Source organism: Macrotis lagotis, chromosome 3 (assembly GCF_037893015.1).
Source record: "Macrotis lagotis isolate mMagLag1 chromosome 3, bilby.v1.9.chrom.fasta, whole genome shotgun sequence".
In the NCBI taxonomy this organism is placed as follows: Eukaryota; Metazoa; Chordata; class Mammalia; order Peramelemorphia; family Peramelidae; genus Macrotis; species Macrotis lagotis.
The window spans coordinates 277,903,934-277,931,686 of NC_133660.1; the positions used below are offsets into that span (position 1 = coordinate 277,903,934).

The 27,753-nt window shown below is 48.2% G+C and overlaps 1 protein-coding gene and 1 long non-coding RNA gene across 6 annotated transcripts in view; one reads left to right on the forward strand and one right to left on the reverse strand.

Moving 5' to 3' along the window:
• The first annotated feature begins 1,037 nt into the window (after positions 1 to 1,037).
• The window catches only part of SHANK2 (SH3 and multiple ankyrin repeat domains 2), a 675,055-nt gene continuing 648,339 nt past the window's right edge, over positions 1,038 to 27,753 (forward strand). For 2 of the 5 annotated variants that reach the window (XM_074230850.1, XM_074230845.1), the window contains exon 1: positions 1,039 to 1,281. The gene's annotated coding sequence lies outside the window, so the exon portion shown is untranslated. Of the gene's footprint in view, positions 1,282 to 2,031; positions 2,094 to 27,753 lie in introns of those variants that run through there. The other 3 variants (XM_074230853.1, XM_074230851.1, XM_074230847.1) reach the window with 3 other exon arrangements.
• On the reverse strand, positions 10,234 to 12,965 carry LOC141518646 (uncharacterized). The gene is made up of 3 exons (XR_012477251.1): positions 12,730 to 12,965; positions 12,054 to 12,149; positions 10,234 to 11,459 (listed from the first exon to the last, which is right to left on the reverse strand). It is a non-coding gene; the product is annotated as an uncharacterized LOC141518646 (long non-coding RNA).

Genomic DNA, 27,753 nt, shown 5'->3' on the forward strand with positions numbered 1-27,753 from the left:
GATTTAAATGGCGTCCATACACATTTGGAAGTTTGAAATGCCAGAAGAGTTGCATTCCTTATCCCATTTGAGCTTCAAAAAGAAGCAGCAGCAGGATGGGACCCAGACCTGGAGTTCAGAAGACCTGAGTTCAAATTTAACCTCAGACATGTACTGTGTGCTGCTGGGCAAGTCACTTAATGGCTGTCTGCCTCAGTTTCCTCAGTTGTAAGATGGGGGTAGTACCTCCCTCCCGGGGTTGTTGTGAGGATCAAATTAGCTCCTTGTTGAGATGAGCTCCACCTCTAAGAGGCTCTTTATAAATCCTGGCTATTATTTTCATTGTTATTATATGGAAAAGTGAGGTTCCCGGGATCCAGAAATTTGCTCAGAATGGGGGGGGCTGGAGACAGGTGGAGACCTCCCCCCCCCCCCGCCCCTCCTCAGCAACAGTAGAGAGGAGCAGCCTTGGGGGCCCATCTGCCATCTCCCCTTGTCTGTGGCCAGCCCTCTCAGCCCAGCACCCTGGGGGCTCAGCAGGGGCTGGGAGAGGTGCAACCCCCCCCCCTCACCAGGGCAGCGTGGGTTCACTTGCTTTTGTTTAGTCTCCAGAGTTAGCACAAAGGAGAGGACAGAGCCCCAGCGCCGGAGGCGGGAGGACCTGAGTTCAAATCCGTCTTCGGACACTTAATAACTCAGGGCCTGGCTTTGAGACCTTGGGCTGTTCCCTTAACCCCCTCCCCCACTGTCGGCCAGAATTCCCGCCGGGAGTTTTCCCATCGGGTACGAAATCTCAAGGCAGGCACCCCTGGGTGGGCACGTTTGGGCGGGGGGGTGCCCTGCTGGCAGATGCCGGCCGATTCCCGGGATCTCAAGTTTTAGTGGCATGTCCTGGGCAGCTCGGCCGTAAGGGGCGCCTGAAGCCGCGGCCATCTAGTGGGGGGGGGGGCACGGCTCCGGGGAGGGTGGGGCTGAGGGCGGTCTCCCCGAGTTACCACAACACCCCCCCCCAGGCGGCGCTCCGGGCTTTGGCGCCGAGCCGGGGGCGGGGGCCGGCCCGGAGGCTCCGGGGGGCCGACTGGGCCGGGTCAGCAGGGTCCCTCGGGGGCCGGGCCTCGGACTGCGCAGCTGCCAGGAGCAGAGCCGGGACGGGGGCCCTGCTCCCTGCGCGCCCCGCGGCTCCGCCGGGGCACCCCCACCCCGGACTGATCGGACGGCTCCCCCTGGCCCCCTCAGGCTGGACCGCGCCCGTCCTGGAGCTCGGGTCCGACCGCCCGGCGGCTGGGGCCGACGGGGCGCACGGTGAGTGGCGGGGCCCCCCCGGGGAGCCGAGTATTTGGGGGGGCGCGGCGGCCGCCGAAGCCGGGAATGAGGGGGGGTCCGTCCCCACGCCCCAGAGGCATCTCCCGGAGCCTACCTGGGGGGAGCCGGGGCGGAGAGCCCCTCCCCCCTGCGCCCCCCTTCCCCGCTGCCTCCACCCTTCCCCACCGGCATCCTCTGAGTTTCTGTCCCCCCCCCCACCCCGCCCGCCAGGGGCCAGGATAGGGGGTGGGGGGAGCCGGGGGTGGGGGGCAGGCCAGCGGCCTGGGGCCCCGAGGGCCGCACCTTCAACTTCAGGCTGCGCGGCCGGAGCCCGCGGGCCGGGCCGCTACCAGCTCCGCGCGGGGGCCCCGAGCCACACCGGGACGCCAGGGGGGCGCCGGGCGCCGGGGTGGGGGGAGGTGCCGGCTCCGCCGCGGTCCCCGGGGGGCAGCGCTCCTCTCGGGAGGAGCACGGGGGCGCCGAGCTGCAGCCTGGGGGGTGGGGGGCCGCGGGGGCGGGCAGGCCCCTCCCCTCCCCGGCCCGCCCCGCCCGGCAGCCACCTGCCCGAGGTGGAGCCCCGCCCCGGCCCGGCCCGCCCCGCCCCCCGCCGCCGCCGCCGCCGCTGCACCCCGCTCTCCGCCGCCCCGACGCACCTCAAGTTTCCCTGGCAACTTTGGCCCGGGAATCCCTCCCTGCAGCGGGGCTCGGGCCGCCGGCGGGGGCCGCCCCGAGGCTGGGCGGGGGGCAGCGGCGCCCCCCGGCCCCACCCCCGCCCGGCGGCGCAGTGCTGAGTCTTTGATGAGGCCGGGCCGGTGAGTGCAACCCTGGCCGTCCGGGCCGCGGGGCTCGGCGGGGGTCTGCGGGGGGATGGGGTGGGGGGTGGCCGAGCCCCCGCCCCCCGAGCCCCCGGCCCCTGCCCCCCGGCCCCTGCCCCCCGGCCCCCCCAGCCCTTGCCCCCCCCGAGCCCCCTCCCCCCCAGCCCCTGTCTCCAGCCCCTGCCCCCCCCCGGCCCCTGCCCCTCAGTCCCCCCAGCCCCTGCCCCCCCCGGCCCCTGCCCCCGAGCCCCCGCCCCCCGGCCCCTGCTAGGACCCAGAAATGCGCCAGGTGTGGGGGGGCTCCAAGGGAGCGGCTGAGCTGCACCCAGCGGGCATGCTGAGCGGAGCGGGGGGCCGCTGCCCTCACTGCCCCGCGGACGGCCTGGGCCTCCCCGAAGCCCCGGGGGCCTCCTGGCCCTGCGCCCGGCCCCTCTCTAAATAAATCGGCTTCGAAGGAAGCTGCCCCAGCCCCATTTCCAAAGGGACCGGCTGTCCAGCCGCCCAAGGAGGGGATGAATGGCCTCGCTGCTGGGGAGACTCGGAGCCCCCCCCCCCCCGCAGCGCGGTAAGACGAGGGACGGAGGGAGGGGGCCAGGGACCCCGAGCAGGACCCTCCTTGCTCTAGACTTCCCTCAGCCCTGGGGGGGGGGGGTTTCTGCGCCCATGGGGGGGGGTCAGACTGGTCTTCCCTCCCAGGTTGGGGGGGTGCTGATAAGAGTCAGGAGAGGCCGCCCCCCTTGGGGCTGAGAGCTTGGACTGGGGAGTCCATCTAGGAAGGAACATGGCTGCCAGCGGGCAGGTGGCCCCATGTGGGCAGGGCTCCTTGGCATCCGAGGCCCTCTGGGCCTTCCTCCGGCTTCTCCATCCCTGGTGAATTGAACTGGCCGCAGTCCTAAACCCGGGGAGCTGAGTCGGGAAGGTTGGCCTGCCCCCTCAGTGACCGGGAAGGGCTTGGGCTGGGTGCTGTCGGGACCGCTTCAGCTGTCGGGCGCTGACACCACCCTGCCCGCTGCCTTGGGCCAGCTCACCTAACTTGGTGCCAAGGACTAGGTGGATTGTGACCAGTGGTGCAGGGAGTCCCTTTAAGGTCCAGGCTTCTCCTTTTTGTTTTGGTGGGGCAATGAGGGCCAAGGGACTTGGCCAAGGTCCCATAGCTAATATCTATCAAGCCACTGGGGTCACATTTGAACTCAGAACTGGTGCTCTATCCAGGCCTCTCTTGACAAGAGTTGTGTTCATCCGGGATACCCAGCTAACAAACGGAGGAAAGTTGTGAGAGGCTGATTCATTCTATTTTCGTATAGATCCGTAACATAGTCACATTAGAGACACGTTCATTCCTTCTGTCTCTAGTTAAGGAAATCGAGGCACAGGAAGATTTTATTTTTAAGTGACTTGCCTAGGGTCATGCCACTAGTAAGAATCTGGAACAGCGTTTGCGCTTGTCTTCCTGACCTCTCAGGCCCCCATGGGCTTCCTCAAGGTGGTGATCACTGCCTTTTTTTTTTTTTTTTACCACTGACTTTTAATCTGGGAAATAGTTTGGTTTTGCCTTAATAGGAAGAATTGACTTGTTCTGCCACTGTGAATTGACTTGGAAAAGTCACGGCATCTTGGAAAGCCCTCTGAGCTTTTCTGCATGGCTCTTGCTGCCCCCTCCCCCCTCCCTTCCCCCACCCAGTCACACCAGAATGGGTTTGCCTCCTGAAGCTTCTGCTAGAGCTGCTTCAGCCTCCCCCTCCGGTGTTTCTCAGAGGCCTCCCGGGTGATGCAAGCATTGCTTCTTTATTCTCCGGCCCCTAGATCTTGAGCCGGAAGGATCCACCCCTTTCATTTACTGGTGAGGAAACTGAGGCCTGGGGAGGCCAAGTGACTGCTGAAGGCAGAATTTGAATTCCCAATTCTGTGCTCTCAACCAGGCTGCCATTCTCTTCAGTGTGTTTCTCCTTGGCCTATTTCCCAGGATCATGCTGTCCCAGGGCTTGTACAGTTTTGGCTTAGAACCCCCCAAACTCCCAAATGTCTCCTAAGACAAATTCATTCCCTCCAGGGAAAGAGCTACCCGTAGTACAGAAGAAAACATGGAAATTAAGCAGAGAAAGGATTCGAGATGTCTCTTGGCTTTGGAGAGGGTTGGGGCTGGGCCCTGGTTGTTTGTTGTGTTTGCTTTTAAGGATGTAGACCCCTTCTTGAGAGGTTCATTCGCTGGCACAGTTCCTTCACCGCCACTCCTGGGGAGCTTCCTAGGGCTGGACAGTTCTGTGACTTGCTCCAGATCCCATAGGTGGCCTTCTTGACTTCAAGGCTGACCCTTCCTCCACCGTACCGAGTTGTTTCCCTCAGTTGTCACTTAGCCAATGAAAGGAAATGTCTTCCAGGGAGACGGTTTCCCTAGGGACTTGGTTCTGAGGGATTTGGTCCAAGAGCTCACGGGCTCCCCTTTCAGTGTCATACTGAAGGGAATGTGATCTTTCCTTAAAGCGATCAATAATGTAGGTGCTCGGACCTGAAGCGGGGTGGGCAGTTCTTGCCCATCCTTTCCTCCCTGCAAACAGGAGCCTCAGGTCTGATTAGAGCGGGTTCTTTGTCCATTCAGGGCTTCCTGTGGGGGAGGAGGAGATAACGATCTGCCACCTCCCAGGAACAAGCCTGCAGTATATTCTAGGAAAAAACAAAGTAAGAACTGGTCTTGGGTCCCCTCTCCCTTCCCCTGAGCTTCGGCCCTTTGTGACTGTGAGCACAGTGCTTGGTGTTTCAGCTCCTGGATACTCGATAAACAAGGGAAGTGGAGAGAGGCGCTTCTCTGCTGTTCTAGTCACCTCTCAGGGTCCCAACTTCTTCCTCTGTCCAATGAAGGGGTCGGCCTCTGTGCCCCTTAAGGTCCCCTGGTCAAATTTGACCATCCGAGTCAGGGATTCTGATTATGCCTGTGAGAGCCAGTGCTTCAGTGATAGGGCTAGCTAGTTGGCCCAGTGAATAATGCTAGACCCTGGAAGGTCTGAAGTCTGATCCTGACTCAGATCCCCACTAGCCTTGTGACCCTGGGCAAGTCACATAACCAACCTTGGCCTCCATTTTGGGATCGTTTATGTTGGCTTTGCAAACCTTTAAGGACCGTATTAATTATTACTATAAATAAGAATGTTACTGGGGCAGCTAGGTGGCACAGTAGATAGAGCACTGGCCCTGGAATCAGGAGGACTTGAGTTGAATTTTGGCTTCCGATACTTAATTACCTAGCTGTGTGACCCTGGGCAAGTCACTTAACCCCACTGCCTTGTAAAAACCAAAAAAAAAATTAATAATATGAATGCTACTATTGATATTATCCAGGCAGGGGGTGCTAGGTGGCACTCTGGATAGAGCACTGGTCTTAGAATCAGGATGACTGGAGTTCAAATTCAGCTTCAGACCCTTGACTCTTTCTAGCTTTGTGACCTTGGACACGCCACTTAACCCTGATTGCCTCATAGCCATGACCATCTTCCAGTGGTCCTGATTCATATCTGGCCACTGGACCCAGATGACTCTGGAGTTGAAAGTAAAGCTGGTGCCCACACAGTAGCCTCCCCCCCAACACACACAACACACACACACACACACACACACACACACACACTCTCAAATCCAATTCCGTGCTTATCATGGTATCAACTCTCTTGATACCATGGCCCTCTTCAAGAACAAAAGATAGCCATCATTATCAGTCATAATAGTCCTTGGGCATTCTGGACCCCTGGCAGGGCCATTCTGCAATCTGTCTCTCCCAGATGCACATCCACAGGCAGAGCTCCAACCCAGCCTCAGAGTAAGGAGCAGGAAGTTCATCTGGACCTGGTCTGAGTGGTCCTACTCTGGAAGGATCCAGGACAGGGGAGAACTGTTGGAAGGGAGCGATTGCCCAGTTGACACTTCGGATTAGCTGAGAGTGATGTGGGGGGCAGAATGCTAATAACATGGATAGAACTGGTCAAGCCATAGAAAACACTTTGCAGACATGATCTCATTTGGTCCTTAAAGCAACCTTGTGAGGTGGATCCTAAAGCTGGTGCCCCGTCTGATAGCTGAGGAAGCTGAGGCCTAGACTTTCCCATGGTAACTCAAGTAGTAGTGGTAGGAGAAGTTATAGCAGTTTCAAGCCTTCCTGATTCTACCTCCAGCATGTCAGTCATTTCCCACTAGCTACCTTCTATATGTCATCAGGTTTCAAATCCAGTTCTTTCCACCTGGGACACTGGCCACTCTGTATAGGACCCATGCGATGACTGCAGCAAAATCGTAATTATAATACCCCAAATAACAAATAATTATCCTCATTGCTAGGTGATAGAGCCCTCCTGAGGCAGGAAGCTCTGAATTCAGATCTGGCCTCAAATAATAGCTGTGAGATCCTGGGCAAGTCACTTGACCCTGTTTTCCTCAGTTTCCTCCTCTGTAAAATGACCTGAAGAAGAAACTAGCAAACCACTCCAGTATCTTTGCCAAGAAGACTCCAAATGGGGTCCACAACTGAAAATGACTTCGATCACTATTATAAAAACAGTAACCTCAGTCATCTTCCCTTGGAGGGATTTAGCATGAATGCCCTGAAACCTGAACGATCCCAGACACAGATTCTGTTTTTAAATGGTACATTGAGTCTCCTAGTTTGTTGAAGCTGCTATTGTGAAGCACTGGGGTCCCCCCGACAGTGAGGAGGGCCAGAGGACCTTCCTCTCCCAAGCAGGTGAGCCACAGTTGGCTCTCTCCACTAAGGTAAAGCTCCCTTCGAGGTTTACTCCAGATTTAAGCCCTTAAAAGCTTTCTGGGGATTTGGAAGCCGGAGTGTTCTGTTTTTCAGTCCCAGTAAACATGATGGACTCTTCTGACAGCTGTTGATGGGCTGCCAGATGTCTGAGGGAAGAGAGTCTTCAGAGAGTAGATCCAGGGGATCACAGAGAGCCAGCTGCAGAGAACAGCAGCCCACCTACCCTCCCCCCCACCTCGTTTGCAGATACAGAAACTGAGGCAAAGAGGGGGGTATGTGCTCTGGAATTGGGTAATAGGGGAGGGGGGTGCTGATTGTTATGTATGCCTTCACTGAGCCTCAGGAAAGATATCCAGATTTCAGGAACCATAGGACTGTGTGGATGCTTTGGGGCCCAGGCCTTGGCGTTTGCCGGAGGCATTTTCCTGAAAGCCAGCTCTGATGCATTTGTTGAGGTTTCCTGTGCTCCAAGCCCCCATCTCCTTTGGTTCACAGCCTCCTGGGAGTCACCCCATATCTGGCTCTGTAGGTGTGCCAATACCTCCACTTCCCTGTTAGAGAGAAAACTCTTGGGAACAAAGACTTGGCTGTGTACAGCATCACAGAGGAAAGGCATACCACTTTAACTCATAGGGCCTGGGTTCAAATCTTGTGTTTGATTCTATCTACCCATGTGACCTTGGGAAATTCCTTGCCTCCCTTGACCTCCATTCCCCCATCTATACTAAGAGGGGGCCTGCCGAGCTCTTGTATCTTTGCTTCTGTGGCAATGTGTACCTTTCTCCCAGAGCCTGATTGGGACCCTGCATCTTAGGTTCAGGGTTTCTGAGTGAGGGACCTGGAGGGCAGAGGTCATGTTTTACCCCTCTTCATATCCCCAACTTGCTAAGTTTTTTAATCAATGCCCGTTGATGGACCAAATGAAACGGATTTCTTGGAAGTTTCTTCTTTTAAGTAGTAAGAGTAGTGTAGAGAAAATAAGAAGGACCTCCAGACACATTAGTTGCTCCTCTTGTGATGGATTGGTGACCCAGAGGCTCATGGGGTGGGCAGGTAGGTCTGGGCGGTGCTGCAGAGGGGCGCCTCACCAGTGAGAGCTTGGGATGCTCTGCTATCTCCGAATTCTGAAACTTTCCTTTGGAAGTTAAGAAGCAGAGAAGAGCCTTGGATTGGGCATTGAGATGTTGGCTTATTCCCTCATGGACCAGTTGTGTGACCCTGGGCAAGTCACATCCCTCTGGGCCGTGGTTTTCCTATCTATGAATTGAGGAGCTTGGACTAAATGGTTTTAAGCATTTTTCTAACTCTAGATCTTTACTCCTATGACCCAGTGAATTCAGAGTAGTTGTAAATTTTCAGGACCTTTTGGAAGGAGATGTGAAAAGTTTCTTTTGGATGGAAACTAAGTGAACTTTTGATCTGTGAGTTAACTAACCCTTAACTACCTATGGGTCTTTGCCTTCCTTTGTATCCCCAGTCCTTCCCAGTGTATGCAGTAGTTGTTTAATAAGTGCATGCTGAGTTTCTGATTCAGATGAAACAAAGCAGGGAGCGAATGCCCCCTTGCTTTGGACATCAAGCTCTGAATGGCCAATATGCTGGGAGGGGACTCTATACTCATCATTTGGACTTGCCCATCAGTCTCTTTCTTCTTGCCTTTTCATGAGTTGTATCTAGAACATCTGGCCCTCCTCATTTTGGCTTCTTAGAACCCTAGGCTCTCTTTCCTCAGAGCACTTGCTGCCCTCTCCAGTCCATCCTCTCCAGCTAGTAGCACTCCCATCCCTTCCCATCCCCTCCATGGTGGTATTGGGTCCCATTAATCAGCCAACAGTGATCAAAGCCCTACTATGCGCCAGCGCTGGGAGCTCCCAGACTGCTTGCTATCAGTCCCCTCTGGCCTGGTTGTCACCGGCTTTTACCCTGTGGGTCTTTGGGCCGGTTTCTATGGCCGAGAACTTGTGCAAACCCTGCAGACACCTTGGGTTCCCAAACCTGATGGACCACTCTTGCTTTGTGTACGTGGGACTACATTTTTTTCTGATCAAATACAAGGACTGTTTACAGAAGGCAGAATGTGTACAGTGGGCAAATAGATGTTTCTAGTGAATATTGAGGCCAAGTATGGCCGGGGACAGGATTTCTGCAAACTCTGAAAAATGGGCCACGGCCGTTGGGGTCTTGCTAAGAAACTGCTAGAGCATGATGGGCAATGAGAGCTTCCGTCTCGGCTCCTACTCTTTGGGGTCCTTCTGTGCTCCACAGTAACCTACATTTGTGCTAAGGATCCAATTTCCGGATCTCCATTTCTATTTGTTTCTGTATCTGTAGGTATATGCATTTAAATGCATATAACAAATATAGACATGTGTATATAGAGGCAAAATAGAAATTTTGCAATCTATTCCATATATACATGCACAGAGGCATGTAGATATATGTATGTATATGTGTAGATATGTGTGTCTGCCCCGGAGAGGAAAAAAAAATGCCTGCCAGAGAAGCCACACCTTAATGCACCCCTACTTTGAGGTTCACTTCTCTGTTCCTTGGAGGGGTAGGCTGGGCCTTAATGATGTGGGGGCTGCGTCACCTGTTTAGATTAAAGAAGTGGAAAGAGCTCTGGGATGGGAGGAAGGGCACGGATCAGGCTGCTTACTGTCTGTAAATGTGGGGACAGATCCCTGAATGGACACTTCTCTGGGTCTCTTAAGTGTCCATGAGGAAGCTGAGGGTCATGGCCCAGGATAACAAACCTAGTAATTGATTGAGACGAGATTCAAACTCAGCTTTCCTGACTCCAAGTGTTGTCTGTTCTTTAGGATCAAAAAAAAAAATGACCCTAGCTGAAAGAGATCTCAAAACTTTGTTGAGTTTCTCTCCCCAAGTTTCATTGATTTCTCAATCTCATTCTTCTCTGGGACCCCACTCACCTCTTTTTTTTGTTTGTTTTTTGCAAGGCACTGGAGTTAAGTGACTTGCCCAAGGTCACACAGCTAGGTAATTATTAAGCATCTGAAGCCACATTTGAACTCACACCCTCCTGACTCCAGGGTCACTGCTCTAATCCTCTGTACCACCTAGCTGACCTTGGCTCATTTATTTTAAAAAAATTTTTTTTTTATCTATTTAAGGCAATGGGGTTAAGTGACTTGTCCAAGGTCACATAGCTAGGTAATTATTAAAGTGTCTGAGGCTGGATTTGAACTCGGATCCTCCAGACTCCAAGGCCGGTGCATGGCTCACCTATTTTTAAATATATTTTTGAGGTTGCCTTTAAAACATGTTGGATAAATGTCCTATACCCAGTGGTCAGATTATCCATCCCTCCATCTATTCACACACACACACATCTACATGCAAGCCTTTGGTAAGTGCGTACTTCAAATGTTCACATACATAAACACACAGAATGTTTATTTCTGGTTAGAATGTAACCTCTCTTGAAAGGAGGGACCATTTCCTTTTTTTGTCTTTGTATTTCTAATATCTGCACACCATAGGCACCTCCTGAGAACCTCAAAAGGAGAGATGGAGTGACTGTTAACTTGCCTTTGAAAACCATTGATTTCATTTTTCTGAGAGTTCAATTCAAGGTGGCTTGGCTTCTTGGGGTGGACGGCCTTGCATCCTGGATGGATCTAAGGAGTTTGACTTCTCAGGTCCTGCAGTTGAGGCCACTCTTGTGGCTTCATACCACTTGGAAGAGTTAAAAGAGGAACAGTGTATTGCCAATGTAGTTCCTGGTTCTGGTCTTTATGACTCTGACTTGTCTTCCCATCCACATTTGATCACAAGCTTCTTAGGGACTGAGCCAGGGTCTCTTCATCTCCCTCCCATCTCCCTATTCCTTATGCTTCTGCTTGGGTGATGGGAATCAAACACGTCTATCAGGGTTTGCTCCTTTCTCCCGAGGCAGTCATAGGGCCAGACTTTTTAGCTCTCAATATTATTGCTTTCCCTTTACTCTAAGTAAATCTACCCATCAGAGCAGGACAAATGCAGTTAATGATTTTGTTCTTGAAGGTTATTAAAACCAGTTGTGGAAAAAGCTTCTGGTTTCCCTCTGGGACCCAGGGCCTGTGATGGTGACATTGGTGATGATGATCAATTCTTTTACTACAAAAGGATTTTTGCATGAAGTGATGGGGAAGTGTGTTTATTTGATTTGAGTTTTTCCAATCTTGTCTCAAGGGACTCTGTTCTCTGTGCTTTTCAATGAATTTCTAAAGCCCTAAAGAATGAAAAACTGGTATTACCTGTTAAGAGAAGATGGTTACCTCAGAGTCCCTGGCAGTTAGTCTTGCTGGCGGAGATCATTTAAAGAAAACACCGTGTGTGGATTGGAATATCAGGGTGAACAGTCAGTGGAGGACGTCATCTGAGTTCAAAAAGGGAGAGTTGGACAACGTGGCCATTCCTTGTCTGACGTTATTTCCAGGACTTTGCTGCTGTTCTCTTGAAATCCCCAAGTGGAGGGTACTTCTATTTTCTATTAAATAGGATTTATTAAGTGCTTGCTGGATACCTATTGTGATTGGAATCATGTCATCCTAAAGACACAGAAGTACCGCTTCCCTAGAAGGCACCTAAACACTATATGAACAGGAAGGATTCTGCAAAACAGATTAAATGAGAGATAATTAAGAGAGGCCTTGATTTTTGTCCATGTGTCCATTCCCTCCATCAGTACAGATAGCAGCCCCTGGATCTTCAGGCCCTTGGAGCAGATCGAGACTCTCCCTCAGAGTCCATCCTCTGTCCTATCCCCAGAGTGTGCTCCATTTTGACTTTCCAGCGCTGTTGTGCTGCTAGTCACTTGTAGCATTTCAACCACCCTTAGAAGAGATCACCCCGGGTCAACTAGGTGGTGAAGTGGGTAGCCCTGGTGTCAGGAGGACCTGAATTCAAATCTAGCCTCAGACACTTAATAATTACCTAGCTGTGTGCCCCTTAATCCCATTGCCTTCCAAAAACCAGAAAAAGGGGGGGGGAGATCACCTTGGGGGTGCAGGGAGAGTATGATTCCTTGGAAAGGGCTCTGCAATTGGAGTCAGAGGCCCTGAGTTGTAATCAGGACTCCGCCATTTACTAAGCAGGTGATCATGGCATAGGCTTTCATCTCCATGGGCCTTAGCTCCTAATTTGTAAAAGGAGGGGGCAGGGCTAGGGGGCAGAGCTGGGGGGCCTCTTTCTGCTCTCAATCTCACCTGAGGCAGCAGGATGGTGGAGCCAACTTCTGATAAGTCTAACTTTTGACATGGTCTCCGGACAAAGTTTAACTCTCAGTGGATCCAGGAAACCGTCTAAAATTGTAAGTTATAAAAAGAACATCAGGATTCTCCTCCCCACCCCTGCCTTGATTTCTGCTGACCCTGGGACTTAGGACACACGGGAGAGCCAGAGTATCATCCCCAGAACTTGAAGTTCATGTAGGAGGCCTGGTTTGGGGGCCCCAGGGTCTGGCTCCAAATCCTATCTGCAAAACCTGTGCTTCCAACACCTGAACAGTGAACGAGACGCCTGCTTTGTGCATGGCCTGGCCAGAGGTGTACTTGGAGGAGGTGCCTCCATTCCTGGGATCTGTGCATCTTTTTTTACAAAGCCGGTCACTCTGAAGTATAAAATAGAAACTTAATAGCTGGGCTTGCCAATGAAGGCAGTGACCATTTAGTAAGCCCTCAAATTGAGGCAGAGAGGAAGATTGTTTCTGACTTTATGGAGCTTATATTCCAGTGGGGGATGAGAACTAGTCAAGTCCAACAATCCATATTTTTGTAAGTCCCTTAAACCCAGGACTATGAAAGGCTCAAGTCTCTGCAGGAGACTTTAAATCTTGCCAAATGACTTCAAGTTAGGATCTCCTTTAGTGTCCTCCCTCCTCACCTCTACTGCCTCCTGTCACCCCTGGCTCCTTTATGTCTCCACTCAGATCCTTGCTTCAGAATGACGTCTCGGTTTTCTAGGGCCTTTCCTCTGTGGATTCACCCCTGTTTATCCATAGCTGTTGCATGTGCTTCCCCCATTTGACTGTAACCTTTCGGAGGGCAGGGATTGTCTTAGCCTTTCCCATCCTGGTTCAAGAACCTGCTTCTGTTTGAAGGTCATAGAATGTGACTCAGCCACAAGGATTGTTGGAGGCGGATTGGTTCTGTTTCTATGGGGACCCTGGTGTAGGCCTCACTCTTCAGGGGTTCTCCCAATCAGGAGTGCTGATTGGACAAGCTTGGAATGAACTTCTAAGGGCTGACTCATCAGGACCACAGATCTAGCTCAGATATGATTTTTCACACTCTTGATGGATTATTGAGGCAATTTGAGATTGGCACAAATTCGACAAGCGATGCCTGTGGTGTGTACGTGGGGGGAGAGAGAGAGGCATGTGATTGACTGATTCTTAGAATTAATAATAATAGTAATTGCTAGCACTTAGATAAAATTTAAAATTGTAAAATGATTTCAAAATGTTAACTTATTTAATCCTCACCACAAAATAGAAGCTATTGCTATCCCCATTTTACAAAAGAGGACCTTGAGATAGTTGGTCAGTAAATGTCCAGGGCAGAATTTGAACTTGGGTCTTCCAGAATCCAAGTCTAGCCTGTTGTCCAACCCTGCTTTCTCATCACTTCCCAAAGATGATAGATAGCCCATAACATTGGTAGGTGGTGTTATCTTAAGGTGGGCTCAGCTTGGATATTAATAAATGTTCTGGGAATGACCTTGAGAGGAGCTACTGTTATTGTGGGGGAGGGGTGAATAGCAAAAGCACCTTTGTGTGAAAGTTCAAAGGAAGGAGACCCCAACCTGTTGCTTTTTTTGAAAACTGTAAACTCGGCTATGAGTAAAAATGACAACAAATCTCATTTAATGAGAAACTCACTTGGGGTTGGGCTTTGCCTTTGTAGCTGTAGGAGATGTTGAGGAAGAATGATATGGGTGACAGGAGAGGGCCTTGGTGCATCCTTCCCCTTCCCCTCTATTTAACAGTAGAGACCCCTCCAGTCCTAAAATGTTTGTTGTATCCCTAGTTTGAGTTGAATCACTGTTAGATCTAGGTTAGATCTGGCTGATGGACAAAGGCCTTTCCCAGTGGTGCCCAATGGATTTGTAGGGAAAGAATTAAGAACTGCAGGCAAATAGGAGGCACCTTCTGACTCCTGGGAAGATTTGGGGAGGGTCCCTGTCTTTCTGAGATTCCCTCAGGATGGCAACCAAGCTGGCATAGAGAAGGCCTTATTCGCAGTGTGGGCCTTGTGCTCTCCAGTAAGGGAGGGCGCTAAGTTTTCAGCCTACCCAACCATTCCAAGCACCCTCCCACATGACAGGGGTGTGGAAGGATGAGGAGGTCCTCGGATGCTCTTGGGTCACTGAGGAGGAAAATCTTTTAGCTACAAAGTGACCCGGGCAGTGACTAGGGGTTACAGACAACAGCTCTGCAACATTTTTTTGAGCCTGTTGATGAGGCAAGTTTGCATTTTCTCTATCTTTGGGAAATGTCAAGGTTCTCTGGGCTATGCCCTAGTTGGATCTGCCAGGTTTGACCTACAAAGTCACCTGAATAAAAAAGATAGCTATAAAGTGTTTTCTAAATGTCACTATTATTAATCATAATTTTTATATATGTATTCTATATATATAAATGTAGTAATAATAATTTTATAAATGAGTAGATTGTGTCCTCAGTCCACAAAATCTGTGAATACTTTTCCTTCTTTCCTCTTTTCTTTTCTTTTTTAGTGTTTGCAAGGCAAACCTAGCTGCCCCTCTTTCCTCTTTTCTAAAAGGAACTCCACTGATATTGGTGGACACACTGGTCAGACACAGGCAATGGCCTTGTTAGTGAGCCTGAGCACATTCTTCCATATTGGTCTGGCTGCTGAAAGATGAAGTTGAGGCTCTAGCAGCTTCTTAAGCTCAGACTAGGTCATGAGGTGTCACAGTCACTTTGGTAGAAGTTTCGGCAAATACTTAGAAGTATTTAAACTAAACATCCCTCAGCAAGAATGCCTCTGTGGCATCCTCCTTAAGGGGTCACCTAAACTCTGTATGTAGGCCCCCCACCCCCTCTGGGAGGAGAGCTTTCTGCAATCTGGGAAAGCCTGCTCCACATTTGGATGGTTTTCATGGTGAACTACATGTTCCTCTTTGTAATAATGTTTATTGCCCCCGGTCCAAGAACAAGGGTCTCTTCCCCAACAAAGACCCTTGAAGTACTAGAATATTGAAAGTGAACTGCAAAGATCTCCCCACCTCACCTTCCTCTGATGCTGAAGGAGGAGAAGTGATTTGCTCAAGGTTGTTGAGCCAGTAAGAATTAGAGGTAGGATTTGACTCAGGTGCACTGACTCCCTCCCGGGGAGTGGATAGCTTGAGTCCTACACCAGGAAACCTAAGGTGAGGCCTTCTCCTGGTCCTTGGATAGATCTTGGAAAGACTTAAAGGAAAAAGGAAGAAAAGGCTAAGGAGAAGTGACAAATATCTTACTGAATCCCCACATCAGTCCTGGGAGGTAGGGATTACCAGCGTGACATAAATGAGATGGAAAATTGTTAAGTGACTTGCCCAGGGTCCCCCTCGGGAAGTGTCTGAGGTTGGATTTGAACTTGTCTCCCTGACTCTGGACTTGGGTCTCTGTGGGACCCGACAAGCATCTAGGTGTTTTCTAGGACATAGACTGGTAGGATGAGAGGATAAGGAGGGGTGGCACTCAGCACCACAGAGGGAGTGCCTGCATTGAGAAAATCCCAAATACAGGAATTCAGGAATAATCTCAACCAGAGCATGAAGATGCCAATTGCCATCCATGAAAGAAGCCATCCCTTGTAGTTTCCTCCATTCTTATTTAGTGGTATGTTTCAGACTCCTGAATAGGGACCAGACCCACCCCAGCTTGGTTGTGGCCCACTGGTTATGGTCCCTTGCTGGGGGAAGGGTCAGATTTTTGGTGGTGGGCCAACTCAGTGGGATCCAGGAGCCATGTTTGTGCAACAGTAAAGTATAACCAAGGATGAGATATGAGTGTGTATTTGGGGTTAACATTTGGCCTGGGCCAGAGGAGAGGAAATAACTGGGAGCCAGCAACCTGTCAGGCTAGTTTGGTGAGGTCAGACAGAATTAGTTGACACTTTATCTCCTGCACAATCTGCTCCCCTGGAATTTCTGGTAAGGAGGAACCTGGGTTGGGGAGATCCCTGGGGCCATATACAGCACTTGTCTTGGAGCCTCTTGGGACTCACTGAGCTGGTCAGTTTTGTTTCTTTAGGCCCTTCTCTTGAGCTTAGAGCTATTATTATTCCTAGGGATAATAAAGCCTTTGTAAAATGGTTTATTTAAGATTTGTAAAGAGCTCTAAAAATATGACCTCATTAGATTGATACAATATCCTCATGAGGTCGATGCATTTATTAGTCCTGCTGTACAGATGAAGAGACTGAGGCTGAAGTGGTAACTGGACCAGGAGCTGAAATGCATGTGATCAAAATGTTCAGCATTTCTGGAGGTCAGCTGTCACAACTCTAAATTATTTCTTGTGGCCGAAGCAGTTCGGCAGGCCCACCAAGGTCAGAGGCTTTGGCATCTAAATGCCTTTTCCCAGTAGGGTCGACAGTTCTTATGCCCTCTTTTCTCCCAAAGCTGGAAGAATCTCTTGTCCAGTTAGTTCCCTTATTGACGGGAGGAGAAAGCCATTGGGCAGAGAGAGCAGAGACCCTTGTCCTGTCCAAAGGTGCCATGGGTGCCATCCATTTGGGATATGATGGCATCCCGGCTTCTGCCAGAGAAAAGCTGTGCCAGTCCAGAGAGCAGGACTGCCCTTCTGTCCAGTACAGCCCAGTGGGAAGGGGAAGGACTCAGGAAGCTCTGGAAAGGAAGGCAATGCTAGCTCTGGGCTAGATCATGGCCTCATTGCTCAGATCCTGACTTCTAGAGAACAGGGAGCCGGCCCTTGACCAGTCTTTCAAATGTGGAATGACGATGAGATGTGGATCTGTATTCAAATCTTGGCTCTGTCACTTGCTGCGTGGGTGATCATGTCTCTCCTGGGGCAGAAACGTACCCCTGGGAACCCTAGACAGTGGGGCAGTCACTCTCTGCTCCTCTGGCTGCTAGAGAGATTTTCCTGGCATGGAAGGCCTTCCATTCATTTGAAACGCTAGTGTGTTGGGAAGGCTGAGGTGGCTGTTAGAGATGGAATCCTCATTAATGTTAGTGTGTAGATAGGAGCTATCAGCAGCCTTGGAGATGCTGATTCCACTTGGCTGGGATCTTGAGCTGAAAGGAACCTCCATATGGGGATACTGAGGCCGGGGAGGGAAGGGTCTTGGCCAGGGTCTCACAGGCAGGAAGCATCAGGGGCCGGATTTGAACCTCCTTCCACAGTACCAAATTGATTTTCTGAGGATCCCTTTGTCAAGAGCATCTGAGCTGGGAATGGGGGGGGGGGGATGTCTTTCATTGTTTCTCAGAGTCAACAAACTAGCCAGACTGGGACTGTGAAGAACAAGGAAAGGAAACTGCCTCCCACAGGGCCGGCCTTCCATTGAGAGGCTCCATGGCAGACTTAGAAACTAGAGCCTGAGGGAGGTGGCTCTGGAGCCTGGCTTGGAGAAGGTCTGGGGCTTCTGTGTGTGTCTGTGTGTGTCTGTGTGTGTGTGTGTGTGTGTGTGTGTGTGTGTGGACTCTGCCTTTAGTTTGAGAATGTGGCCCATTCTTTGCAGATCACTATTCTTACCATGAACCCATTAGAAATGAATACACGTTGCCACAGTGTGTGATAGTGTGATAGAAAATCCGGTGACTACCAAGGCAGGAGTCCCGGAAGCCAGAGCCCTCCATCCAGAGCCTTCCCATGGTCCCATGGGACAAGGCCTCTTCTTTTCTCATGAGTCTCTTCAGGTTCTTGAAATTAATTGTCTCTTTCCAATGGTGCCATAGACAACTCCCAAATGTGAACAGGCTTGCCCGTGTGATGGAGGCTTTTGGCAGCTTGTGTCATTTATCAACATTTTTATCTTCCTTCCTCTCTAGGGAGCCTCAGTCACTGTCTCTGCATGATCCAGTGTAGGCAGACCTGGCATGAGGACTAGCTTGGGATCCCCTGGGGTACCCCACCCTGAGTTCTGGCCTTTGGGGAAGGGACCAGGTGATACGGAGGGGCAAACAGGTCTCCTTTCAGTTACCAAGAGGAAGCCTACAGAGTTGGGATAATGGGGAAGATGCCAGAAACCTCTGAAATTCTGGTTCAGAAATAGGAGCTCTTCAGAACAAAGGGAAAGTCAGGGGAGATCTGGGCCGACACAGCCCTGCACCCCAAGAACTGAAAACACATACGGTCCCATTGCTCTAGGAGGTGTTGTTATTATTGTGATTTTACAGATGATGAAACTGAGGTTCAGAAAGTTAGGTAACTTGCTCAGGGTCATACTGAATTTGAACTCAGGTCCTCCCATCTACACCTCTACTATCCTGAGCTTGCTTGGTGGTTTAAGACCTTCCCTTCTCTTTGGCATCACTTGGGGTGCAGCTCTCCATAGAGGGGATGGGGGGTCCCTGATCATAACTTCAGTTACCAGTTGATTGGCAAATGGTGGTGGGTGAACTATGCGTTCTCACCAAACTCATCCATATTACATTGTCTACTAGACAAAACCCAAGCCAAACCAGTGCAGACGCCTGCGTGGCAGGGACCAGCCAGTGTCGGTTTGGTTTTGTCCCACTCCTGTGCAGAGGGTGGGACCCATAGGCTCCTCACCTTCTCTTTGTTAAATGCTTACTTAGCACCCCTGGTTAGAGTTGGGAAGGGACTCTTGAGGCCTTCTCATGAACCATTTTGTAGGTGAAGAAGTTAAATCTCAGAGATCAGCTTTGTACCAGGTCATACAGTGGGAGGCTTAGAGGCCATCTGGCTGTCTGGGGCCAAGGCTGGAAATGGTAAGAGGACAGTAAACAGTCCTAGGCTCCCTTTTACAAAGACCAGAAGAAGTCCCTGTCTTCCAGAAGAGGTGGTTCTGGCTGAGGGGGACAGGAAAAGCATCCATACAGTTAATAGAGCAAGGGAACTTTAAGAGGGAGAGGTGACAGGCTTCACAGAAGGAAGGGAAGGATTCAAAGGTGTGGGAGTCAGTCTAGTGAGGGGCTGTTCTCTGGACTATCTCTTTCCATCCACCCCCCTCCCATGGCAGGCCGAGTCCCCATTAGTGCCATAGCCTCACCTTGGGACTCACGTGAATGCTGAGGGGCTCAGGTTTGTCTTTTTAATTCAAAAATAGGTTTTTATTAATAGCTTTTGTTTTTTATAAGCCTAATATTTGGGGGTATTTAAAAAAAATTCTCACAAACCTCTACCAGTGGTTTTCTTCCTCTACTTACTGGTATGGGGTGTTTTCTGATTTGGACTAGTAAGAATGGATGGTACAAAACATCTCTACCTTCATTCTCCCTAAGGGAAAAATGAAGTCTATGGCTCTCTCACCAGTATCTACAGAGTCCAGAAAGTGGCCTCAGGTAGAGTAGATGTAGTAAGGAGGAATCTAGGAGGGGCACCCATTTGTGGATATCCATGACTTGTCTCCTTAGGATGAGGTAGCTTTGCTAGTGGGCTCCTTGTAGGACCCCATTTCTGCCTTTGGTCATTATGCCAGCCTGTCTTGAGCTCCTGATCCATGAACTGTTGGCAGTCAGTGCTGGCCTAGGGACACTACTGAGGGTCTTCCTCTCTTCCTGACTTCCCGGATGACCCACCGAGTACAAGTTTCCTTAACCAACTAGATATGCTTCCTTTGCAATATTGCTTCAGTTTATCCAGTGGCTTTCCATTACTTTCTCTATTGATAAAGATTTAGGTTGTTAGTTTTTTTTGCTTGTTTTTGTGGTTAGTCTGAAGCCTGGGATTGATTCAATAGAGAGGGGCAGAGCCTAGCAGAGCCTCTTGATAGTAGTCTGAGTGGTTTGGGGTGATTTGATTGATTCAGTCCCCACCCACCATAGGCGATGAGAATCTGGCTTATGTCAATCCTTGGAAAACAGGGATGGAATGCTAAATTCTGGGAACTCTGTCTGGCTAGAATGTACATACAATGTGGAAGGGAGAGGAATGTGAGATAAGGATGTAAACACAGGTGGAAACCAGATTGCCCAAGGCCTTGAATGGCATTCCTGATTTTTCCTTTGTTCCAGAGGCCCCAGAACTCTGAAGTTTTGGGGGCAGGGAAGAGACTTTCAGGGCTGGAAGAGATCTAGTAAAGACCTCACTATCCACTGATGACTCAAGATGGGCAAACATTAGCCTAATCAGTGACCTTTAAGACCAACCGGCTGTTGGGGAAGAAAATAATGCTTCAAAGTTGTAGTTTTTAGAAAGATGCAAATAAAAACAATTGGAATTCTACCTCATTTCTATTAGGTTGACAAAGATGACAAAAAACAAGTGTTGGTGGGGCTATGAATTTCAGAAACCCATTTGGGACTTTGCCCCAACCATGCCCATAACCTCCCAGCAATCAAAGAAAGCTAACCCATCCTGAAGGGAGATTGCCAAGTCTTGTCTTTGCTCAGGCCAGATGAAGGAAGAGTCTTTTCATCTCAGCTTCACTGCCTGAAAAGTGGTTTGGCCTAGAAAGTCATTTTTGGGAGGGGTCCTTTCCTCCTCTCCTATTTTTTTTTTTTTTTTTTTTTTTAGATATTTTGCAAGGCAGTGGGGTTAAGTGTTTTGCCCAAGGCCACACAGCTAGGTCATTATTAAATGTCTGAGGCTAGATTTGACCTCAGGTCCTCCTGACTCCAGGGCGGGTGCCCTATCTACTGCGCCACCTAGTCACTGCCCCCCCCCCCCCACCATTTTAGGATTCAGAAGTTTTCTTCAAATGCAGAGAATTTTCTCAGGATCCCAGAACCTCCATTTTGGAAAGACTCATGGTGCAGGAGGCCACACAAGTTCCAACCGTGCTTGAAAGAGCATCCCTATAGAATACCTGAATAATGGGCATATAGTGTCAGCTTGGAGACTTACAGTGACTAGAACTTGTGACCACCCAAGCCCACCTAAATCATAGTGGAAGAAGACTAATCCCTCCCCTCCTTCAGCCCCTCAGTCTGCTTCTCTGGAACTTCTGCCAGATAGATTGGAAATTCATTGAGAGCAGGGCCTATCTTTCTTCTTTTTGTCTTCCCTTAGCCTTTGGTAGCTTTTCCTTCTGGGACAAGCTAAACTAGACCAAAGGTTCTGTACCCTAGGAGCCCTTCCCAGGGTTTGTAGATTCCCCTGAGTTTTCTTTTTCAGGTTATATATTGGTAGATCCTTCAGTGGACTTTCTCATATGCCATTATCTTAAATTTCTTTGCCATTCTGTTTTCTTCCTTCTATTCAATGTCTTCTCTAAACAGTGCTATCCACTCAAGTTTCAGTCACATCCAACACTCTTTTGGGGTTTTCTTAAGAAAGATATTGCAGTGGTTTGTCATTTTCTTCTCCAGTTCATTTTACAGTTTAGGAACCTGAGGCAATTGAGGATGACTTGCCCAGGGTCACCCAGCTGGTGTCTGAGATTGGATTTGAACATTCTCCTGACTCCAGGGCTGGTGCTCTACCCACTGTGCCACCCAGCTGCTCCATAGTGCCCATAATTGAGCAAAATTAAAAGAGTTCCAAGAGCAAAGGGAATCTGAGACTGTATAAGACTTAGGGGTCACAGTGATATTAAGAGGGAGGGAAGGGCTTGAGTGGAGGCAGCTTGGCCATCACTGGGGTAGAGAGAAGGATGCCCCGTGTCTGAAGAGTGGGACTTAGTTCAAGGAATGTAGAACAGTTTCAATTTTCACATAGAAGCAAGTGTATTGGGTTACTTAGGAGCTCTTAGATTGCATTTTTCTAAATAGATATTTTTAAAAAATGTTATTTTCTTTTAACTTGTAGCTGAAATGTAAAACCCTGGTGACCTCCTAAGATGCCTGGCAGCAGTCCTTGCTAAAGGGGAGACTTTCAGCCCCTGAACTTGCCCCGAGTGGAGCTGTTCAGTGGTACTGTGTTTTCCCAGGCTCTTCTCTGCTCAGCCAGTGGCCCTGCTGACCAAGTTCCCTGGGCTACCCTGGGCTTCCCTGGCATGGAAGAGGAAGATGGGAAGGGAGTTTCAAGGAGCAGGGGAGGTTTGGAGAGAGACCCTTCCCAAGCACAGGCCTCCTAACTGGCCGTCGAAAGCCATGGGAAGTGTGTCTGAGGGGGGAACCAAATTCCTTTTGGAGGCAAGTTTCAAGTTTATGCAGCTTTCAATGGGACCATCAGATAAAAGGAGACTTGGTGAGTGTGTTTCTCCTTAGTTGTTGATAGGGCTAGGATCCATAATTTCAAATAGTTATAGGGAGGGAACATTGTTGAACATTCTTGAGGTAAGCTGGACAGTTCCTTCTAAATCTGAGAACTTACTGGAATTCCTGGCAGTGAATGAAACAACCTTAGATCTCCATTCCTTCCTCAGTCAAGGGCAGGCCTTCTCTTCTTAGTTTCAAGAAAACAAAAACACCAGGCTTCGCTGATCCTGCCACAGATCCCTGGAGCCTCTGGTCCCCAGGTCCTTCTGGTATTGTGATTCTTTATAAGTGAGAGAAATTATCAGTAAAGACTTTCTCTTGAGTCATCTGTTGAAGATTGGCACTCTGGCGTGTACATAGCCTGCAGCGAGAAATCATTCCTGGTCTTTACTGGCCACTGAGTGACCTTGGATGAGTGATTTCTCTGATTTTAAATTCAATTTAGGATTTATTAAAGTGTCTACTTTGAGCTGGATACTGGGCTAAAGATATGTTATTGTTTGTCTTTGTTCTCCAAGAGCACATGGCATCAGGATATGATGCCATGACATGCAAGTGAATTGGATTTAAGTGAGGGGGTGGTGTAGGGTTCGTTCCCAGACTCATTTTCTCCTTTGGAACCATCTGGGTCTAGGGGTAAGATATGGATCTGGATGGCTAAAGATGGTCCTGGATGCAGTGGGAGACCTTGACCTTTTTAGTCTAAGGCCTTTAACCTGTCTGACTGGGATTGATCACTTTTATCTGGGTTTAAAAAAAAAAAAAGATCAAACCGGGAGGGGAAGGCCCTTGGGGCTTCTAGTCTGATCACAAATGATCGCTATTTATAATGACTCAGCCAATCTGACCCAAATTGACCAAGTGGGGCTTAGTCTGGTACCCACTGTTGGTCAGTCAAAATGAGGGTGATTTGGGGTCTAGACCCCAAATTATCGTGCTAGATCTCAGCTATCAAAATTTACATTCTTTTGGGCAGAACACCCACAAGTAAGGATGTGATGATACTTCATGTGGATAGAAAGAAGGGGAATGAATTAAGGAAGGAGGGAGGAAAGGAAGGAAGGAAAGAAGGGAGGAAGGAAGGGACAGAAGGAGGGAGTTATTCTATCACAGGAAATAACATATATAAGTAGAAAGATAATACGGGCTACCTATATAAGGTAATTAGAGGGGAAGGGGAGCAGTAGCATAAATATACCCTAGAAAATGGCATCAATGGGAGATTTCTTGGGTTTTGAACATGTCCAATGCAGAGGGCTTGGTTGAAGGAGGAGGGTTGGAGATCATTGTTACCCATTAAGTAACAGTGAATTTTGCTATTATATTGATCTGTCTTCCCATAGGAGGAGATCGTTTCTTAATGTCTTTCTAGCAAAATCATTTCAATTTATAAGTTACTCTGTGGATGTTGACAGATAAGTCAGCTCTGCTTGGCTACTGGCCTGCCATTCATCATGCTGGAGAAGTGTTTGCTTCAAGTTTTCTTGGAAAGAGGCATGTATTTCCTTGGGGGCTCACCCTTTTTGCCCAGGAGGCTCTGTGGCTTAGAAGACACAACCAGTTTCCATGCAAAGGGACTTTTGCGATCATAATAAGTAAATTCAAAGAGATTGACTCCATATTCCACAAATAAATCTTTTGAAATGAGTCAGTCAGGGAATCATATCTTTGGGTCACATACTTCTTAACTTCAAAGCATTTAGAAATGTGAATGACTATTATCGTTCACGTGACAGATAACCTGTGTGCTTTTCAAAGGTTGGTGCCTTTTGCACCAACAGAAGTTATATTAAAGAAAACTGCTGAATTTTCTTTTGACCGTCTGCTTATTTCTCAATACCTTGATAATTTTAAATCTTTTTTAAAAAATAAAAATAGCTACAAAACCAATTTAAGTGAAAATGAGCAATTGATCATCTGAGTGCCAGGTACTTGCCAGCCCAATAATTCTCTTTGTTTAGGAAGGAAGTGGGTTTCATAATTTCTCCTAGCTGATTTTTGATGTTTTGGAAGTGATCCTGCTCTTAAGCTTCTAATATCATATTTCCTACAGTTTTATTTCACTTAAAACTTGTACTTAAAATAAGAATTAAGGTTGACCCTCTTGTCTGCATAAAGAGATCGAGTTGTTTCCTAGCTAAACAGGTTTTGGGTCCTTTTTGCCTCTTTCCTGTGGCAAGGATTTTCAGCATCTTTTCCTCTTCATCCTGCCTTCTGATTGGTGTTGATTTTCATCTTTACTTTAGCCAGTCCATGATTGGACTGCGCACTGAGAGTTGATCCCTCATGGATAACCAGTTTTTGTCTGTTTATGTCATCATATTTACTTTTTTGATGCATGATGCTTACCTGAAATAATGTGTTTTCAATGAATATATTTATGAGGTCGCAGTGTTTGGTAACAGACATTATCTGTCTATTATTTTGTTTAAAAAAAATACACTATCCAAATCCAGTAAGACATTAAATGGAGATACATGGTCACTTTGGGTATATATCGTCCATGTCAATAAAGATAGCCCAAGGTCCAAACAGAACTTAAGGAAAAATCGTTTTCCATACATAACCTGGAATACTTAATTTCATTTCACTTGCATGTCAAGGCAATACCTTTCTGATGCCTTCAAGAACCAAGGTCAAACAACAGGAAGGTTAAACTTTATTTTTTCAGTTAAGGGAAATCTGCCTTATCTCATTACATTTATATAATATAGCTTGTTCAGTGTTTTTCCCCAGCAAATTGGGATGCCACCACCCCCTGCCCTGCAGTTTCCAATTCCTTACCCTCCATGTATTTCTGATGACATCATGTTGATTTCCTCGAATCCTGAGACATGTCAGAGACTTGGTGATGCCTCATTACTCAGGAGATTGGGCCACCCATCTCCATGGGAAAAGTAAACAAAATGACAAGCCCATATCATATTTATTAGCATACCATTGGGTGGACAATCCACTGAGTTATTTGGCCTGTATTTCTATTTAAAAAGGTGTTCCAAAGATGAGCTAGACCTAAAAGTGAATAGTAGGAGGACAGTCGCCAAGATTGCCTTTGGGTTGTATGCTCAAAGACCCCTTCTCTGAAAATATTCCTTGTTGCAGTTGTGCATCTCAGAAGATTTGAAGGCAGTGCTGGAGGTGAGGAGGTTTTAGTGCATTGCCAGTGGAACTTTTATGTCCAGAAGTGCTATAAAAGGGTCATAGGGTCATATATAACCAAAGTTGGTCAGGTCATATTGCATGGTGGAGGGGTAATAAGTCTTATGAATGGGATGCATTGAAGTCACGAGGAAATAAGGTGTCTTAGAAAGAAGGTTGGACTGGAAGGGAAGCAAAGTTGGGCTAATAAGCTTGACTTCAGTATTTATTAACAGTGATGTTTCAGAACTTTAGATCCTGGGTCTAAAAGATGGTGGCAACAATTCCTGAACAGCTTACCCTATAGGCTTATTATAAGGACAGCACTTTATAGACTTTAAAGAACAAAATAAAGAATGATTCCTGTTTGAAGCAGTTGTCCCTGGCAGTTACCTAGCCTTCCCAAGTGCTGGTCTTAGCATTTTGGAGCCAAATCCCTTGGTTGGAGGTGGAGGGAGAGTGAAAGATTTTTACTGGTTCTGCAGAGCATTAGACAAAGTTTAACATTGTTCTTATAAATGCAGTGTAAAGATGAGATTGGAACTGGTGGATGAGAACAATTAGGTGTTGTTAAAACTAGTTAAATGACCAAACCATTAACAGAATCATTGGTGGTTGGATGGCAGCTTGGAAGGAGGTCTCCAGGGGATGCCCCCGGACTCTACTCTGTTCTTGCTTCTGGGCTAATCAACATTTTTATTATTAACTTGAATATAGGTGTTAAATGGCATGTTAAACAGAGTTGTAGATGATAACATAAAACTGGACAGCTAATCCTCTGAAAGACAGTCTCCAAAAAAAAAAAGCCCCTGCAAGACTAACCTGAATAAAGTTAAATTTTTTTCAGTTGTGTCCAACTCTCTAAGACACCCTTTGAGATTTTCTTGACAAAGATACAAAAGTGACTTGATTGCAGTTCCTAGATGACGAAAGTGAGACAAACAGGGCTAAGTGCCAAGGTCACAGCTAGCAAATGTCTGGGGCCAGTTTTGAACTTGGATCTCCTTGACTCTAGTCTGGGTACCATGTGCACTCTCTACCTAAGGGATACCTCAAAACTTAGAATGGGGTGGAATGGAGATATATAGTTTTATATAGAGATCTATAGAGAGAGAGTTTTATATCTAGATCTATCTGTGCCTACAGTTTTCCTCCTGGATTAGATGGAATGCTGAGGTCATATGTCCTCTTGTATTCATTTCAGATTTTTAGAAAGGACATTGATAAGCTTCCAAAAAAAGTTCAGCCAGGATGCGAAGGTCTTTTAACGCAGGTCATGTAAAGATCAGGTGGAGGGGCTAGGGTGGTTTTGGCTGGAGAAGAGAAGGATGGTGGAGGCATCTGATATTTGTGAGGGGGTATCTGAAGGATTGTTATTTGGAAGAAGGATTTGTCTTGGCTGGTCTGGCCCTGAGGACCAGTGAGCAGAAGTCCCAAGAAGGTGAATTTACCATTGACAGAGAGAAGAGCATGTTCAGAATGAGAGTGACTTGAGCTACCTCAAGTGATCTGTGACCCTGGAGACTTTAGTCAGAAGCTCGATGACCTCTTGAGGAGGACGTGGCCGAGTACAGGTGCGGTAGGCTGGCCTAGAGTTCACTGAGATGCCTTCCATCTTGATGCAGAGCTCAGAGAGGGAACCTGTTCTCTTCAAGATGTCCAACAGACCAGGAACAGGATACCAGGTGAGGCCATTTGCTCATCCCTGCTGCAAGACAGTCTTCTAGAAAATCATACTGAGATGGTAGACCTTGCCCCTCATGTTCTTGTACTTTGATGAGACAAAGAATAGCCTTTATTTTGCTTCCATTAGGGAAATGAGCCTTGTGCCTTTGGAGCTGAAAATGAGTTTTAGTTGCCAACCTAAAAGACTGTTGGTTTGAGATGATTAGCTCAAATTTGAAACTGTGTGTGATCAAGAGGGTAGTGTAATGTTGGAGCCTGATGGTGTAGCAGGACATCAAAGTGGACGTTTCTCTCTTCCATTTGTTCCTGCAATGGTGTGTAGAAGCAGCAGCTGGCAAAAAGGAAAGGGCTTCTTTCTTTTAAGCATAAGTGGACCGACTGCAGTGGGTGTCTGGGAGTTTCCCAAGTTGAGTCCAGTGTCCAGGTTAAGCAGCATCTTTGTGGAAAAGGCAGGTTTTAGAAATGGTGCTTTGGTCCTTGTGCTCTGCTGATATCCATGATGTGTGGATGAAGAGCTAAAAGATTTAGTAGCAAAGACTCTGGAGCCCTCTTGGTTTCAGAAACCACAGTCGTTTTCTCCAGATTGTTTGGGACTCTTTTATTTTTATTGTTTTATTTATAAAATATTATTGTATTATATGGATTATAATTTTATCATTTTGTGACTCTATCATATTTTCATTTTTATATCACATTTTCTGAATATTTTCCAGCTGTTCAAACAGCATACCATCACTTTCAAAATAAAGGAATAAAGGTCAAAAAAGAATAGGAAAAAATAAC